Source organism: Sinocyclocheilus rhinocerous, unplaced genomic scaffold (genome assembly GCF_001515625.1).
Source record: "Sinocyclocheilus rhinocerous isolate Xijiao unplaced genomic scaffold, SAMN03320098_v1.1 scaffold502, whole genome shotgun sequence".
Taxonomy (NCBI): domain Eukaryota; kingdom Metazoa; phylum Chordata; class Actinopteri; order Cypriniformes; family Cyprinidae; genus Sinocyclocheilus; species Sinocyclocheilus rhinocerous.
Genome location: NW_015641028.1, coordinates 550189 through 556723, shown reverse-complemented (window position 1 = coordinate 556723; position 6535 = coordinate 550189). Strand labels below are relative to the sequence as shown.

General features: G+C 37.4%; 1 protein-coding gene across 1 annotated transcript in view; it reads right to left on the bottom strand.

The window, feature by feature from the left end:
• LOC107754110 (unconventional myosin-Id-like) overlaps positions 1 to 6535 on the bottom strand; it is a 77771-nt gene that overhangs the window by 61435 nt on the left and 9801 nt on the right. The gene's annotated exons all lie outside the window — the stretch shown is intronic.

Here is a 6535-nt window from a genome sequence, read left to right as displayed (position 1 = left end):
ATTTCTTTATTAATATCTTAATATATTATTATATCTTATATTAACCATTTGCACACACGAGCATTATCCGGCTTCGCTCCTACCGACCGCAGACGCAGGTTTACAAGTCACTTTTTCCTGTGTTTTTCAACCAATTTCTTGACTTTTCCCCACTCATGAACAACACATTTTCGTACACGATAAAAGCTCCTTGTGGTTTCTCGGTTTGGCCAATTTGAGCATCCATAAACAACACAAAACACAGCCATTTTGAGTTTCTGCTAGTGATTCCTACGGAGAAAAATCACTTCCTGCCCTCCAGCTGCATTTTGCATGTCATCAGTGACGTCATGTGCAAACAACCTATATTTTGAATTTGGACTGCAATACCTAGTTCAACCACTTGGTGTCAATCCTACATACAGCACCTTTACATTTTTTGTGGAAACCATGATTACTGATTTTCGTTTTTTTTATTCTAAATATACATTTTTGTAACAATGTAAAGGTCCCTACTGTTACTTTCCCAGTTGAAAGCATCCTTGCTGAATAAAAAAAATTGTAATGTGCATTTTACTGTAATGTGCATTTTAATTCTAGGAAAGGCCCACTCATGTCATGCTTTTGTCCTTTGATACCACCATTTGGTCCCATCCTCATTCACTAGTCAATGTGTGCCCTCACAAAAGTGCCATTTCAGCATAAACATTGGTATGTATTTTAATTTGCGGAAAAAAGAAATGTGACGTCACAGTCTGTCATTAAGCCCTCTATCAAAGTCATAGCCAAAACATATTGTTGTAATCGCTTTCATTAATGTTACAGCACACGGCACACACCACTGAATCCACCATCTGTCCTCTCATCACAACTCGGCCATTCAGAAATCCACTGTGATTCTCAGAACCTGTCAGCAAATCTTGCTGATTCCATCACATTTCACTTTCATCTAACTCTTAACCCTTTAAGTTCACCCTAGTCCCAGAGGACAGCTGCCCACAGAAATCTATTGTGCGTGTAACAGAATCCCAGCATGTCGTGGGGTGTGTGTGGGAAAACACAGAATCGTCATCTCCCATCTGCCTCTGTGATCAGATTATCAACATCTGATAAAAAGCCCACACTGAATCTGCTCTTTCAGAAATCTAGAAGCAGCTACACAGCTCTAAATTAACCATATTTACCAAATCTATCAGATTTCCCCTAAAAAACAGTTTTGAAAAAGTGAAAAAGTGATTTGTGGCTTAACTTTGTATCAGTTTCATGAAAATCCCTGAATGGGCAGGTCAACATAAAGAGACAAATATGAAGAGCTTTGAAAGAGAAGGGCTTTAAGGTGGGATCCAGGATTTCTAGAGCTTTTCCTGGGAGTGAGTAGAGAGATCTGGGAAGGGGAGTAGTTGCTGAGGCTCTGTCATCCCTTCTTTCCCAGAAGGCCTAGGGAGGGGTTGCTGCTGCATGAAGATTACGGATGTGTGTCAGACAGCAACAGTCAACTTCCTTTAACAGCTGGATCTACTCCACAGTTTGAAGCATCACCATTTTTGTCCAGTAATTTATTCTTATAATGCTAGGTGTACCTAGAATTGTTTGTGTTCAGAGGAATAAATTAGATTCACTGAAGGGATATTTCACTCAAAAATTTAAATTCTGTCATCACACCTTAATGACTTTCTTTCTTCTGTGGCACATGAAAGAAGATCAGTAAGTTTCAGTGTTTGTGACTTCCGGTTATGGAGTGGTACTGAGAAGACACGAGTTAACGACCCTCCTCTAATTTTGAATATAAATCCTTCAAGGTCACTTAAAATTTTGATACATCCTTTGTTATTTAATGCACAAAAGTCTAACAACCGAAATGGCACCGAAAAAGAAGAACAGAACTCAAGAAAAAGTGAACAACGAGGCTCAAAAGATATTCCAGGATTCTTACTACGCAGACGAACTAAAAGAGATAGAGGCAGATGATGACAGCGAATCTACTAAAGTGACTGAGTTGAACCCCAGCGATGCAGATGTGTTACAAGCCATTAAAGAAATGGACAAAAGAGTTACGAGTAAAATTGACAGTGTTATGTCAGCAATCAAAGAGGTAAAGGAACGCGTGAAGGAGGCCGAGGAATGCATTTCTGGAGCAGAAGATGAAATCGTTCAACTCAGCGCTCGTGCGAATTCCCTTGAATCACAAGTTAAAAAACTGACAGAAAAGGTTGACGACATGGAAAACAGAAACAGACAGAACAACCTGAGGCTGGTGGGTTTACCGGAAAAAGAAGAAGGAAATGATACGTGTGCGTTTTTAGAGGCCTGGATTCCAAAAATATTGGAAATGGAATCGAGCACATCGTTAGTTATAGAGCGCGCACATAGAGTGGGCCCACAACGAAATAAGGATGTTCGGAACACAAGACGGGATTCCAATACACCACCAAGAACACTAATAATGAAGTTATTACTTACTCACCAGGAGAAATCAAGGGTGTTTGACACACCACCGGCGGTCGAAAGCTTCATTGAAGAATTAGACACTGAATAAAGGTGGGCTCAATCCAGTTGGACTATTCAAATCCTGAATGTAGGTTTAAAATAACTCGGATCATACACCATAAACGTTATCCTCTTTTTGTTGTGGAGACTCGATAGTGAATCGAGACCAATTTGTAAAATAATAATTAAGTATATTCAGTTATTATTGTTCTCTGGAAATGTGAAAATGTGTGTTTATAGTTTGATATAATATGTGAGAGTAATGTTACGAATACGAATGGCAATCCTACATTTTTTAATGATTTGTTTTTGTTAAATGCTAATTTGCCTGGATACTATCTTATCGCAGGGGATATGAATTGTTTGTTAGATCCTACTAAAGATCGTTCAGCAGGGATTGATAAAACACATACTAAAGCAAGGAAGGTGATACAGGAATTTATGAAAGATCTTAATTTATTAGATGTTTGGAGGGATCTTAATCCTGCAGCGATATCATATTCCTTTTATTCTGGTGTGCATCAAACATACTCACATATTGATTATTACCTAATTTCCGCACAATTGCTTAACAATACAATGGATTGTAGTTATCACAGTATAGTCATCTCTGACCATGCAGCGGTTTCTTTATCATACAAAACTACAAAATTCATAAACAATCCCCCTAAATGGCGTTTTCGGATAGGATGGCTTCGTGACCCAGAGTTTGTAGTATATGTGGGCAAACAAATTGATTTGTATTTTGAAATTAATAAGTCTGAAACATCTGCTTGTATTAGATGGGAAGCATTCAAAGCTTTTATTCGAGGACATATAATTGGGTTTTGCTAGGAAGTCTAGACAAGAAATGAAACAATTAGAAGATCAAATCAAAAAATTAGAAAATAATATTTTCCAGAAAACTACAGATACAGTAGAAGCAAAAGATAAATTATTATTACTCAGGTCTCGATATAATGAATTGTCAGCAAGTAGGGCAGCTTCAAATGTTTTAAGGTTGAAACAAAATTTTTATGAATTTGGAGATAAAACAGGATGGTTACTTGCTTGGCAAATTCGACAACAACAAATGGAGCATACTATCACAATAATTGAGAGTTCAACTGGAAATATAGTTGACCCAGTGGAGATCAATGAAGCATTTAGAACTTATTATGAAAAACTCTATAGCTCAGAGTGCTCACTAAATGTAGATATCCAGATGCAATTTTTAGATAGTCTAAATATACCTCAGATTTCAATTGAAGAAAAGAACAAATTAGATGAAGACCTACAAGAAATTGGAGAAGCCATTGACTCTATGAAATAAGGAAAAGCTGCGGGCCCAGATGGGCTTTCTATAGATATCAAGAAAACATTTTTTTAAAAGTTGCTAACTCCTTTTATGGAAATGATAGTAAAGGCGCATCATCAAGATCTTTTGCCTGCATCAATAAGAGGAGCTTTAATTACATTATTACCAAAAACAATTCAGACACAAAAATATTAAGTAAAGTTATGGCTAAGAGGTGAGAAAGTACACTATCAAATTGAATAGGAGAGGATCAAAATAGTTTTATACAACGTAGGCAAGGATTTCACAATGTTCGAAGAGTCCTACATATTCTTTATGAACAGAGGGGTGAACAAGATACTGCTCTACGATCATTGGACGCCAAAAAGGCCTTCGATCGGGTTGAATTATCTTATTTGATTTTATTTAATTCATTGGTCAGATTTGGTTTTGGTGAAAGGTACTGTAGGTGGGTTAGATTACTTTATAATAGTTCTACAGCAGAAGTGTTGACAAATAATACCGTTTCAAAACCATTTAGCGTATCAAGTAGGGCTGGTCCGAATACCATTTTTTGAGCTTCGGTAGTAATCAACACCGAATATTTGAAGCTTCGGAGGGAGGGGGCTGCTGAACATATTCTTCTCTCTAATAAAGGCAGGAATATCTGTGTGTCTGTCTGTCTGTTTGCATTTTTATTATGTCGAGAACCGTTCATCCAATCGACTTCACGCGTGGCGGGTGTGTTGCTGCGGACCCAAGGGAGTGCAGTGTCGCATTTTGGTGCAATATGGACACGTGACACGTTCAGAATTAATAAACTTTAATAAAATACAGAACAGCGCGAGCCGGAAGCGGCGCGCCTCACGCAGGCAGGGCTTATATGCTTCGAGAACGGACACTGCACTAGTGATACAAAACGCACAGGTCTGTTAAGAGCAATACTTTTAATATAGACAAATTATTATTAGGCTGGGCTACTGTACGTTTTTTTTATGACTGCCGTATTCGCAAGTATTTTCCAAGCAAATTAAGTGCATGTTTTTATCATGTGTAAAAATACTGATTAACATGGCGGATAAAAGCAGCTCGTTTTTTTTACACCAATAATATAGGCTACTATCGGCGTACTTACAGAACTCAGGTGATTTTTCAAACTTGATGTGCTGTTGTGGTAGGTCAGTTTCAAATCGCATATTTGGCACACTAGAGCCCTGCATTTCAGCACGGGCCCAATGGGCCCCGACTTTTTTACACCCCTCGGGCCGGCTTCGGGCCAATTTTCACGTCATAGTTCAGACGCGGGCCGGGCCTCTTTACAAAAATGTTTGTAGCATTTTTTGTTCGTTACAAGTTTTTGTATTTTAAAGTAACCACCAAGCGGCCATGGCTCGAAACGTGTAAAATGAGAAGAAAGAGAAAATGCTCCAAACGTTTTTCTAAATTAACTTAATAAAAAAACGAAACATAATAATTTATCTATTTTAATAGCTGAAAGAGTAGTATAAGCTGTTTTGGGAGAAGGGGGGGTAAGGGCTTGGGTCGGGCTCGGGCCGGTAATTCTGATAAGCTGTCGGACAAGGGCCGGGGCCTGAACATCTAGGGCCAGGAATCTCAAAATTGAAAATCGAATGCCAACCCACCGAACGAATATTCGAATAATCGAATATTCTGGTCCAGCCCTAGCATCAAGAGGGTGTAGACAAGGTTCTCCCCTTTCTCCTCTTCTTTTTGCCATCTCCATCGAGCCTTTTGTAATAGCAGTAAAAAAAACATGTGGAATTAACAGGCATTAAGATTGGACAGATAGAACATAAAATTGCGTTATTCACTGATGATGTCATTCTTCTCTTAAAGCATCTTGATACATCAATACCTGCTTTATTAGATCTAATCAGTACATTTGAAAAAATTTATATTATATATCTAAATGAGATTGACAGGCAGCAACCTAGTAATTATGTTGAAACCTTCAATATAGTTGACTGTTTTACATACTTGGGTATAAAAAAGTAAATTATGATCCACTTCTTGAAAGTGTTAGTAGCTCTATAGAAAGATGGATGTCCTTACCCATATATTTAATTGGTCGAATAAATATTTAGAAAATTAGTATTTTGCCAACATTTTTATATTTATTCCAGAACATTCCTCTGCCTCCCCCTAAACATCTATTTCAACGAGTTAAAAAAAAGTTCACTAAATTCATATGGAATGACAGATATTCCAGACTCCGTCTGACACTTCTATATTTGCCATATGATAGAGGAGGTCTACAGTGTCCTAATTTTCATTGGTATTATTGGGCTGTGCAATTGATTGCCGTATGGTTTGATGTGAAAAAATATTTAGGTGCATTCTATCCTTTATCTTGTTTTAGTCCCATTTGGGGGAATTAAAATTTTAAACCAGGCAGATTAGATGCAGGTTTCAAGATTTGGGCTGACAAGGGCATTTGAAAGATAGCAGATCTATATGCTAACAATACTCTTATGTCATTTGAGGAAATAGTTAATACATACAATATTCCTACAAAACATTTCTTTAAGTATTTACAAATAAGAAATTGCATCCTCAAATCACAAAATAATTCCCTCGATATGCCATCATTGTCTATTTTGGAAAAATAATTGACAAGAAATTGTTTTAGTAAAGGTTTAATTTCTTCATTATATAATATGCTGGTGTCAGGACTCAGGATCAAAGGACTCTTCAAACTATAAATTGGAAGCTTGGAGATCGGATCTTAAGGACGATATTCAGATGGAGGACTGGATGGAAGCATGCAAGAAA